This window comes from Anomaloglossus baeobatrachus, chromosome 2, assembly GCF_048569485.1.
Source record: "Anomaloglossus baeobatrachus isolate aAnoBae1 chromosome 2, aAnoBae1.hap1, whole genome shotgun sequence".
NCBI lineage: Eukaryota > Metazoa > Chordata > Amphibia > Anura > Aromobatidae > Anomaloglossus > Anomaloglossus baeobatrachus.
Window position 1 is genome coordinate 201,625,544 of NC_134354.1, and position 13,415 is coordinate 201,638,958.

The window sequence follows — 13,415 nt, forward strand, 5'->3', positions numbered from 1 at the left end:
AGTTCATCTACTTCCTTACTGAAGAGACAATTTGCATATTTCCTAGAGGAGCATTGCAGCTATAAGTCTCCTCACTTTTAGCCAGAGAGGTTTGTCAGTCTTCGCAAGGAGAAAAGTTTTTCCCTTAGACCCCAACTTAGTTTCTCATACAGCCAGATCAGATCCCATACTTTCCACTAGCAAGGCGCAATCCCCCCAAAACACCGTGTCTGCAATTTGAGATTGTGATCTGGCATAAATCTTAAGTCATATGACAAGGTTCATTACAGGGTCACTTTTGACTTTTAGGATTGCTACTTCCAATCGGTGGCACTAGAGTTTGTCTACTTCCTCAATGAAGAGACAATTTGCATATTACCCAGAGGAGCATTGCAACAATAAGTCTCCTCACTGGCAACCTTAGGTAGCATTAGAGTTCGTTCCTCACTGAAGAGACAATTTGCATACCAACTATCGTGAGAAGCTTCGAGACGGATATGCAAAATGTTTCACCCAAGTCATACAGTTTAAGGGCAATGGTACCAAATACTGAATATGAAATGTATATGAACTTTTATCTTTGCAGAAAGTAATAAAAATGCCTTAAAACATTGTCTCTTTCTCATTATTCTGGCATTTGGCAAATATAAATAATTTTGGTAATCCTAATTGACCTAAAACGTGAAAAGTTTATTCTGACTTCAGATAGTGAGTAAAAACATTCATCTGTGTCTTTTTAGATAGTGTATGTAAACTTCTGGTTTCAACTTTATATGCAGAAGTCACAATGTGGTATACACTCAGCAGCAGGTGTGTCTCCTATATTATGTACCATATGCAGTATATATATAGCTTTTATATATATTATATACATATAGTGTGGAATCTACACTACATACACTGGCACATCTCTACACTTTGTAGCATTTACAAGGCTTCATTCTACATTCTTTACCACACTATATCGTTTGGGGCTGTGTATATAATTGTTTGTAGCATACCATATGTTGTGGAGCAGTGTATTTTGTGTATACTTCGGTCCTGCATACATGGTGCAATTCTCAAATTCTCAGTTCTGCTCTAACTATATGTGCATATATGTATATATATATATATATATATATATATATATATATATAAGGACTGGATAGGGGATAACTTTCCGTTTACTGTGGATCTGACTGCTGTGATCCCCACGGTCCCGAGAAAGGTAGCTTTGAAGAGCACCATGTACATAGAGGTGTGGTTGATCATAGGTACTGCTGTGCTATTCACATAGCACATAGGCTCTTTAAATACCTCCTTTAAGTGAGTGGTGATGGGCATGACAACATAAACAAGAGATTCACTGATCGGGGCTAAGGGGTGTTATACTAAGTGCGCTGGTGGAGTTTGTGTCCCAGGGCTTCTTTTTGGTCCCAGTCCGATCCTGTGCATGACACTACGTGCTATGACTTGTCAACGTCAGAAAAGGGGAGAAGTCAATGACCTCAAAAAAAAAACATAGTAACACCCCCCTAACCGAAGGGGAAATTAGAATGAGATGAAACATTTAAAAATAAAAATATGTTTTTTTCAGCTATGCAGCCATTATTCCATGATGTGGCCAGTTTAACATGCTAAAACTGTTGAAAGGTCCTTTTTAAAGCAATTCTAAGCTTTGTCTTTTATACAGTTCTAAAAGTTATCTGCATATATACTAGGAAAAAAACAAATTCTCTATCCCCCAACTGCCATCATTCTACTTACTGTACCTAGTCTTTGCAATTCTGGGGATGCATTAGGTAGACAGTTCCTTCAGCACATCTGCACAGATAGTGATCCTATAAACCGTACAGAAAATATCTCTTGGGAGCGTAGGAGCTTACTGTATACTGTTAATAATTGAATTCAATTATAAAACAGTTTTCCCAAGTGGTGACTATAAGCAGACAGAATTTCCTCATTTAATTCTATGTTTATGAAAGAAAAAATGTTTAAAAGAACTGAGAGTCCTCAGTGGTTGATACCTTTTAATGGCTAACTGAAAAGATGGTAATAATAGCAAGCTTTCCCAAGCTTTCCAGACTACTCAAGTCTCTTCATCAGACATGGTATAACACCAAATTCAAGAAAGCTACAAAAATATGTACAGCAGCACTCTAAAAAGCCAAAATATGTTAACATGAAATATAGAAATTTTTGCACTGCATTATTGCTATTGGAAAAAATGAGATACTTTGGTTTATAAATTGCCAAATTTGTGTAAGCCGAACAGCCAATGATAAGGCATACCTCTCTTTGTGGGGACCCTATCCTAATACGCCTCTATTTGGGTTAAAAAACCTACAAGTAATGAGCAGGTAGGATCCAGCTAAATGAATAAGCTCTGGCTGGAGGGAGGAATGCTCAGTCACAAAGGAATGGAATACTGATAGAAAAAGACTGATCAGCACATCCACTAGGTGTGAACAGATACAAGCTGAAAATTCAACAATATGTACAGCAGCACTCTGCAAAGCCAAAATATGTAAACATGGAATTTTGCACTGCATTACTGCTATTGGAAAAAATGAGATGCTTGGTTAATAAATTGGCCAATTTGTGTAAGGGGGGCTTTGCACACTACGACATCGCAGGTGCGATGTCGGTGGGGTCAAATCGAAAGTGACACACATCCGGGGTTGCAGTTGATATCGTAGTGCGCTAATCCTTTTTGATACGATTAACGAGCGCAAAAGCGGTGTAGGGTCCGACATTTCCATAATGCCGATGCAGTGACAGGTACGATGTTGTTTCTCGTTCCTGCGGCCGCACACATCGCTGTGTATGAAGCCGCAGGAGCGAGGAACATCTCCTACCTGCGTCCCGGCTGTAATGAGGAAGGAAGGAGGTGAGCGGGATGTTTACATCCTGCTCATCTCCGCCCCTCCGCTGCTATTGGCCGCCTGCCATGTGACGTCGCTGTGACGCTGCACGACCTGCCCCCTTAGGAAGGAGGCGGTTTGCCAGCCAGACCGACGTCGCAGGGCAGGTGAGTGCATGTGAAGCTGCCGTAGCGATAATGTTCCCTACGGCAGCTATCACAAGATATCGCTGCTGCGACGGGGGCGAGGACTATTGCGCTCGACATCGCAGCATCGGCTTGCGATGTCGCAGCATGCAAAGTACCCCTAAGCCTGACAGCCGATGACAAGGCAACCTCTCTTTGTCAGGACCCTATCCTAATATGCTTCTATCTGGGTTAACAAACCTACAAGTAATTGGCAGCTAAATCAACAAGCTATATTGCATGCAGAAATTGCCTGTCCACTGCTGTGGACAATAAAGATTTTAAAAAAAATTTTTGACATAGACTCCCACTTATTTTTGATACCAGTGCAGTTAAAACAGATAGATTGGGGCTGCAGTCCTCAGCTTTCAGCTTTACCTTGGTGGGTTATCAAAAACAGAGGGGATCCCATGTTGTTTTTTAAATTATTTAAATAAATATTAAAAAAAAACAATGTGGGATCCCCCTTATTTCTAGTAACTGGCCAAGGATATAGCAGACAGCATTGGGGTAGGTATTATGAGGGTCGAAAGGGCTACTTTTCTGGCTGCTCTGAGCCTAAAAATAGAAGCCAGAAGCTGCCCCAGAAGTAGCACATCCAGTAGATGCTACAATTCTGGCATCTTAACTGGCTGTTCCCAATTGCTGTGGTGCATGGCAATCTGGAAATTACTTTTGGGGTTTATCTCAGCTGTAAATTTACAGCTGGCATCAAGCCTAGTGGTTACTAATGGGAAGGTGTATATCAAATACCCCCATTACAAACCCGGCAAGTATAGAGTTAAAAAAACACACAGAAAAAAAGATTATTTGAATAAACACTGCCCCACACACCCTTGTTCACCAATTTATTAATAACATAAATCCTGGAAGTTCCGACATAATCCATAGAGTAATGTCCTATGACGTCCATCTATTCCAATGGAGCTGCATTTTGAGTACAGTGACGTCATCACTCGTGAGAAATTCTGAGCTACTGCTGACTGACAGTAACCTATGGAGCCTAAATCTGAGAACATTTTCAGAACAAGGCTGCATAGGGGTTACTACCAGTTAGCGGTAGGTATGGAATTTCTCATGAGTGTGAGAATTCCAGGCTGCCGCTCACCAGCAGTGACCTATGGAGCTGTGTTCTGATGAAGTTCCATTGGACTCGATGGATGTCGTGGGATATTACTCTTTGGATTACATTGAAACTCCCAGGATTTATTTTATCAATAAATTGGTGAACAGGGTATGTGGGCGAGTGTTTGTTCCCAAATTGAATTATGATGGAACTTCCAGAATTTTTTTGTATTAATAAATTGGTGAATGAGCATGTGTGGAGGAGTGTTTATTCAAATAAACTTTTAGATTTTTTTTTACTTTACACTTGCTGAATTAGTATTGGGGTGTCTAATAGACGTCTACCCAATACTAATTCTTAGGCTTGATGACAGTTGTCAATTCACAGCTGTCATCAATCCCAAAAGTATTACCCCAATTGCCACCACACCAGGCCAATCGAGAAGAGCTGGACAAAGAGCCAAAATTGGCGCATCTAATTAATGGGCCACTTTTAAGGTGGTTGCAGTCTGTTATTTACAGGCAGGGAGGTGGCAAATACCATGGTCCCTCCTACCCTAATATCGGCTCCCAGATGTCAGTTTTACCTTGGAAGGTTATCAAAAATAGGGTAGAGCCAAGGCTATTTTCTTAATTATTTATTTAAATAATTTAAAAAAACAACATGAGATCCCCTCTATTTTTGATCACCAGCTAAGATAAAGCTGACAGTTGACGGTTTCAGCACGCAGCTGCTGCTTTACCCCGGCTGGTTATCTAAAATAGGCTGGTCGCATGTCTTTTTTTTATTATTCTTTATCCACATTTGCTTGCAGGGCATTTTTTTCTGTTTTGCTTCCTTTTGCAGCCCTATGGCTCTTACTATGACCATTATACAGCCATTTTACAGTTTGTAGTTTGGGTCTGCATTGACTGATATGGTATTTGGCATCCAGGGTAAAGGTTCTGGTCAAGTCTGAGTCTGGATGGTGAGATATGGATCCTGAAAGTCAAAAATTCAAACATTGTTACCCTTTTGTACTTCAGTGTATACGATATATCAACACTTATTCGCAAGTATTTGTGAAGTTTAAAGGAAATATTACATGGTTTTTTAAATATTTTAAACATATAAATCTGGAAATTGTGATGTACATTTGAATTCAGCCCCCTTGAGTCAATACTTTGTACGACCACCTCTTGCTGCATTTACTGCGGCAAGTCATTTGGGGTATTCCCCTATCAGCTCTACATGTCTAGAGGCTGATATTTTTGCTCAGTCGTCTTTGCATCACGTATAATTCCCAATACAATTATTTTTATTTATAAAGTTAATATCACACCTCAAACCTAAGTGATAAAGTGCATGTGACTACATACTTTACCACTTACGTTTGTGGTGTTAGTTTAACTTTATAAATACAAATATTTTATTGAAAATTATATGTTACACATTTTTAGTTCATTCCCATAGACATCAATAATTTCTCCCCCATTCTTCTTAGCAAACAAAATAGCTCTAACTCAGTGAGATTGGATGGAGATGGTCTGTGAATACCAATTTCCTTTCACAGATTCTCAATGATATTTAAGTTTGGACTGTGACTGGTCTATTCGAAAGCACGAATATGCTTTTCATCTAAACCAGCCCATTGTAGCTCTGGCAGTATGTTTAGGCTTGTTGTCCTAGTGAAAAGTGAACCTACACCCCAGTCTCTAGTCTTTTGCAGATTCTAATAGGGTTTCCTCTAGGATTGCCCTGTATTTAGCTCCATTTATCTTCCCATCAACACAGACTAATTTTCCTGTCCCTGCTGAAGAAAAGCATCCCTAAAGCATGATGCTGTCACTACCATGTTTGATGGTAGGGATGGTGTTTTCAGGGTGATGTGCAGTGTTAGTGTTCTGCCACACATAGCGTTTTGCATTTATCCCAAAAAATTCTATTATAATCTCATCTGACCAAAGCACTTCCTTCCAAGTGCTAGCTGTGTTTCATATACATGGATTTTTGCAAACTGAATGGCTTGCTTTAAAAAAGACTTCCTTTTTTCCACTCTTTCATAAAGGACAGATTTGTGAACTATACTAGTAATAGTTTTACTGTAGACAGATTTTCACACCTGAGCTGTGGATCTCTGTAGCTACTCCAGAGTGACCATGGGCCTCTTGGCTGCTTCTCTTATTTGTGTTTACCTTGCCTAGAATGTCTGTTTAGGTGGACAGCCACTATCTTGGTAGGTTTCCAGTTGTGCAATACCCTTTTTATTTTTGAATTATGGATTGAACAGTGCTCATTGAGATGTTTGGCGTTTGGGATATTATTTTAGTAACCTTAATTTAATTAATTTCATTTTCTACAACTTTATCCCTGACCTGTCTGGTGTGTTCCTTGGTTTTCATGATGCTGTTTGATCCCTAATATTCTCAAACAAATGTCTGAAGCCTTCACAGGACATCTGAAGTTACAATAAAAATAAATTGCACACACGTAAACTCAATTCACTAATTATATGACTTCTGGAGGCAATTGGTCACTGAGGGCTGAATACAAACACACACCACAATTTTCATATTTATACTTTTAAAATATTCAAAAAAAAATGTATCTTTTCCTTTACACTTCACAAATTCTTGCCTCTTAACATTGGTGTACCACATGCAATTGCAATATAATACATTTAAGTTTGTGGGTGTAATGTAAAACTGTGGAAAGGTCACAGGGTATGAACACTTTTTTAAGACACTATATGGTGCATTTAGCCTCTTCCTTTTTGCATATGGTATATAATAAAAATACAATGAAATTATTATTTCATCTCCAAGTTGAAAAAGTCATCCAACCTAAAATAGTTTGATATAACTTACTTTCCGTGAAGCTCACTGAAAGCTGATATTAAAACTCATATAGCTCATGTTTTGGCATCAATACCTGCTTTCATCATTTTTGGCTATTGTCTCAATGATTTGAACATAGCTACTTACAGGTCTGAGGGAATCCCCCAAGTTCCAGACATACTGACATGTCTTCTCCATTCCATAACTGTTGTCTGGAGAAAATGGGTCATCATAATGCACTAAGCCAAAAGACATTCATTGGGGTGGATTTACTAAAGTAATGTTTGAATGAATAGCTAAAAATAATAGTAGTCTGTTCAAATAAATGTACATTGATGTATATTACCTAATAGTATTATTTATTCTTCTTACACAAACATTTATCAACCTACAATACCCTATGTGCAGGGCTGTTTTTTAGATAAAGTAGGCCCTGGGCAAGAGAAATTAAAGTGGGGCTCTATATGTTAACAAATTGTACTCAAACATTTAGTTTACATTTACATGTGCTGAGATCAAACCGGTAAACGAGTGCAATCAACAATATTGAAGTCATTCAGCGCTTCTTTTCCGGCCTCTTTACAAGGGTTGACGAAGAATGATGGGCAAAGAATGTTCATTAGTAGATCAATCTGTCCCCTACAGCATCATGTTATGAGCAGCACATCTGCAATTTGCACCTGTTGATGTGCTGCTGAGAACAATGACTTTCGTTCTGCATAAACAATCCAATCACCCAATGACTGAGCAACATTTTGCCTAAATTAGGCAATTTCTGACATGTTTACACCTATGACCTATTGTCCATGCATCCAGGATTTATAAATGGATGCTACATACACACAGTATATGAAACACACACTGCATGTTACACACATACACACACACACATACACACATAACAAACACACATCCCAAACACGCATGTATACTGTATGTAAGGTGTCCTATGGTCATATGTCCTCCTGAAGACCTCAAGTTGGCGTCAATGCAGTTTAATGTAATGAATGATAGACATAAGTATTAGTGATTAGGGATCAGAGAACCAGAACAATATGCACTCATCAGTAGGGATTGGCAAATTTATTCCACTGGAATTGAATTCTACTCAAAATTTATTAAAAAAAAAAATACATTCTGGAGAATATAGTTTATTTGGAAACTTGCTTTGTGCAAATTTAGCAAAACAACAGGCAACTGAGACGGCCATCTTGCCGAACTGAAGATGGTAAGCAAAGGGTTAAAAGTAAAAGAAGATACTCTCCTCACTGCTTACCTCTCTGGATGCCCCCACTCATCCTTGCTCACTGGGAAATCTTCTGTACCTCCACTGCATTACAACTCCAACCTGTTGTACATACGGTATTAGGATAGGGCTTCCATTCGCGAGTAGGCACTGGAGTTCACTGCACATCTTACAGGGCCTACCTGCAGCTGACGGGCACGGCCTAAAGTGAATATTTGGCCATCATTGCGCATTCATAGGTAACTCCGGAGCCTGTTCGCAGCTGGAAACCCCAGGCTAGAGTAAACACCGGGCCGGAGGCACAGAGGAACAAACAGTCAGCAAGTAGCAGGAGGAACAGCCAAATTTTCCGATAAAATCGGCTCAAACAGTCGAATTTGAATTTTGCCTGATCCACTCATCTCTACTCATCAATCATTAAAACCATCAACATATGAAGTTAATGAAATGTATTACTCCCCTATGATGGCCAGCAATCTTGACAGTATGTGCATGCTACAGTTCACGAGAGCATTGTTCTGCCAGATTTAAATATGCCTATATTACTGCCTAGCCCCAGATAAATTGAGGCAGCAAATATAAATTGATGAAACAGGTATGGATTTTAATTTGGAGTGGATAGTCTAGTTAATATTAGTTAGTAGTTCCTCTTTGCTGCTTTCTATTAGGTTCATAATTTTTCTCCCCTCACTGTTGTGTCTGATTTAGGGATGACGTCCAAAATGTTACACTATACTGCGTATATTAGGTTGCTCTAGTTTCTATATAGACAATTAGTGTATGTGCAAAATGTGCAATATTCAGTGAGCTAATACTGCATTTGTAATTTTGCACAAATGTATCAAATGTGCAATATTTAAATAGTTATTATTACAATATTAACATATAAAAATACAAGTCAAAAGTCCGCAAAAAAATTGTATGCAAACAATTCAATTCATAGAACATATATCATACAGGAGTAAACAGTACAAAACAACAAAAATAGGTGCTCAGTAAGGAAACCAAGTAAGGGGGGCACAGCATTGCAGGACAAAAATGTATATATATAGGGTGGGTATAAAGTACACGTGCATAGTAGCAGCCAAACAGTACTCAGTTCGAAAAATTCAGATTTCACCACTAAAAATAAGGTGCCTGTGCAGAAACATAGCTAAAGAGCTGAGTATGTCTATGTGATAGAGCACTTACCCATAGTCCCCACAGTCCAACAATACAGAGTCCCTCCAAGACCCCTACATGCGTTTCGTATGGGCTTCTTCCAGGGGGTCATAAGATTAGTGTGTTATGCAAGGTTTAAATAGTCCCACCATCCTGTGTCCAGAACTACAGCTATTAGGATATGGCACGTGCGCGGTTGGCACACACGCCGGGCGGAAGCCGTGTCAACCTTATTTAGTGCACTGATATACCATCTTGAGAGCAAATAGGTTTATTTTACACCATACTACATTTAATAGACTTCTTTAGTGTCTTACTAAAGACCGTTAACTTACACTGGTTTGTATAGTATCAATTAATGTTAGTTGCAAAACTTAAAGCACCAGCCCAGGTATTTTTTCTTTAAGCATTGGAGTGGCGCTTTAAATCTAAGAAAAACATGGAAGATCCAGCAACTGCAGAGAGATATTCAGTCCATATTAGAATTTCACATTTATTGGAAAAAAAAGTTAAAAAGGGGTTAAATAATATATATCATGATGCTAGTGAAATCTACGTGTTTCAAGTAAATACACATCGCTATGTGTGATGCCGCAGGAACGAGGAACCTCTCCTTACCTGCCTGCCGCTATGAGGAAGGAAGGAGGTGGGCGGGATGTTCCGGCCACTCATCTCCGCCCCTCCGCTTCTATTGGGCGGCCGCTCAGTGACGTCGCTGTGACGCCGCACGGACTGCCCCCTTAGAAAGGAGGCGGTTCGGCGGTCACAGCGACGTCGCCGGGCAGGTAAGTATGTGTGACGGGTCTGCGCGATGTTGTGCGGCACGGGCAGCGATTTGCCCGTGTCGCACAACAGATGGGGGCGGGTACCCACGCTAGCGATATTGGGACCGATATCGCAGCGTGTAAAGTAGCCTTTAGATTAACTTTTAGCCCAGGATAGCCTCATGATGTAAATTTTTTATTCCTTTTTGTAATTTTTTTCCAATAAATTTGATGTTTTACTATGGATTGAAAATCTCTCTGCGGTTGCTGTATCTTCCTTGCTTTCCCCTCGCTTTTTCTTCCATGATGCCAAATCCAGAGGCCAGACCGGACTCTCCGTGCACTGAATATATTTAATTGAGGACTCCTGTGCTGGTGAGCTGATATATTCCCTCCCCTCTGTTTGTCTTAAATCTAAGCCCCCTGTGATATACTCACCTTGCTACAGCTTCACCTTTTACTGATGCCGCTGCGGTCCTGCGGTGCCATTTTATAACAGTAACTTCTGACTGTTCAAAAGTGAGAAGTTACCTCACAAGCTCCTAAGGCAGCTCTATGAGAGCAAGAATGAGGCTCTCATAGACTTGGATTGAGTTGTGACCTCCATGGAACACTGCCGCTGCAAGTCACAAGCTGTCAGAGACCGACAGGAGTGGCATAGAAGCCACTGGAAGGAGTGTATATACAGGGGGCAGGGGACTTACACTTAAAGCGTCACTCCAGCAGTGCAATAAAAAAAACGCTGGAGTGTTGCTTTAAATAACTAATGCAGCATTGGTAATTTACACAAATCCTGGACAACATGCAATATTTAAATTGATATTATCATTAACCCCATGTCATTTCTGAGCACACTACTAAATTTGTATACTAGTTTGAGAGGACATATGTTTATTTTACTGATGATTTTGGATTTTGAGGAAATTATACATTGTGTAGTACTATATTTACACTTATGTTTACTATTTGATTATATGACTTCTAATTTGCTAATTCAGTTTAATTATTACCAAGTAAAAGTTTCTTTTTAATACAGTTATACCCTTCATTTTTAATCAGTGAATTGTTTAATAACACATGTCAAAGGGAGACATACAGTATATTGGGCAGCAAATGAACAGTTTGTGAAGTGTTGGAAGAAGAAAACTGGGCAAGCATAAAGATATAGAAGATTTTGACAAGACTCAAATTTTTCAATTGCAGTATGATTATGTACCATGGCCTGGAGCAGTTTTCATGGGCAAGGGCTTCACTGCTTCGCTCACCCCAGCACGCTACAGACACAGGCTTTGAGTGGGTGCGGAGGTGTTACCTGGTGGCAGCAGTACTTCTTGGTTACAAGCCAGTTTCTCATCGTATAGTTCACACTGTGTGGCTCCGCATTCAGGGTTATTAAACATGAGTCCAGAAAGGTTAAAAACTGAATATAGTTTACTTGTAACACATTTAAAACACTTTCACTTTGCTTGCAACAGGTTTCACACTTTGTTTCTCATAAGGCATTAACATTGTAGTACAGTGTTCAGTTACAGTTGTAGACAATAGAGATGAGCGTTGTTCGAATCGTACCGTTCGCAAATTTTAAATTCGATTGTTTTTGGCGATGTTCGAGTCGTTCAACGAACTCGAACGATTTGCTTGACGTTCGAGAGTTCGAGGTTATGTTCGATAACGGTTCGATCACCAAAAGCGTAACTGTAGCTTTTTACAGCTACGTGTGCAGGCAGCCAGCGCTGGCAGCCTGCGATAAGCTGGTAACCAGGGTACATATCGGGTATCTGTCACGCTCCCCGGGCCCCGACGCCGTTCCCCACTCACCGCTCCGGCCCCCGGGTCCCCTGCCTCCAGCCACACGTTCTCCTCGGCACCCTCCAGGCTCCCGGGCTCCCATTCCCGGCGCTCCTCTGCGACCCAGGACACCCTGTCTGTCTCCCCTGCATCCTTGGCACCGCTCCCTGCTCTGGCCTCCGGCACCCGGGCATCGCGCATACGCATTAGGGCGCGCGCGCGGTCACTGATCTCCTCTTAAAGACCCAGTACTCCTAAACAGGATATTGCATCAGTCAGGGTCAGGTATATTAGGAGCTTCCTGCCTCTAGGGCGTCGCCTGTTCTACGAGTTCTGTAGCTAGGAGTTCAGGTCCCCTTTGCTGTGCCTCGTTCTCACTTTATGTCTCTCACAGAACCAGTTCTACCAAGCAAACCTGGACCTGACCATAACCTGTCCGAGTGGTCCTACGGGGACTGTCAGCTGAGACGCCACCATCTTCTGCAGTCTGAACCTGCCCTCTACCCTCGGCTTCACCTGGTGACCTCAGCCTCCTCTACCGGTTGGACTCTGCTCACGTCTGACGTCTCTACCTGCCACCGGTACCCGGGCACCGTCATCACACCTGGCACCAGGAACTCTTTGTCCCCAGGGACTTCCTCATTCCAGCTTCCGGAAAGGACTCTGACCTTATCCCGCTTAGTGCTCCGGCAACCGTGCACCTAGGCCCTCTGGTGGGGTGACCGGACAGTCCCTGTATAGGGGTTAGCTCTGTGTTGCTTCACTGGGGGAGTCCGGTGCACGGCCCAGAGGATCCACCACCCGGGCGTAACAGTATCCAAGCAAAGCGCTTTGCTTAGTAACCCGATGTGTACCCTGGCTACGTGTGCAGGGAGCCAGCGCTGGCAGCCTGAAAGCGGCGTCCGGTGGTAACCAGCGTACATATCGGGTATCCAAGCAAAGCGCTTTGCTTAGTAACCTGATGTGTACCCTGGTTACCAAGCACAGCATTGTTACACGAGTCGCTGGTGGCTGGTCGCTATGGTGATCTGCCTGATTGACACGGCACAGAGGATCCACCACCCGGGCGTAACAGATAGAACAGGCCATGGATCCCGCCGAAGCTTTAGCGGCTCAGTTGGCCGGATTGCAGCAGGAGCTGGTCCGTCAACGCGAAACCCAATCCCGTATGCTGGCCTTCATGACGTCAGTAGACACCCGCCTGAATATGCTGCAAGCAACCGCCACGTCCCTATCAACCCCAGCCACGTCCACGACCTCCGCAGGAGCCGCCACTGAGACCTCAAGACTCCGACTGGCTTCTCTGCCCCGGTACGCCGGGGATCCCAAGACCTGCAGGGGGTTCTTGAACCAGTGCTCTCTCCACTTCAAACTGCTGCCGCGCCTCTTCGCTTCTCACCAGGCCAAGTTAGCCTTCATAATGTCCCACCTGGAGGGCGAGGCACTGGTGTGGATGAATCCCTTGTGGGAGAAGGAAGATCTCGTAACCAACAACATCCGTGACTTCCTGCATGCCTTCCGGGCCACCTTTGACGAACCAGGACGCAGAGTCGGCTGCCTCGCT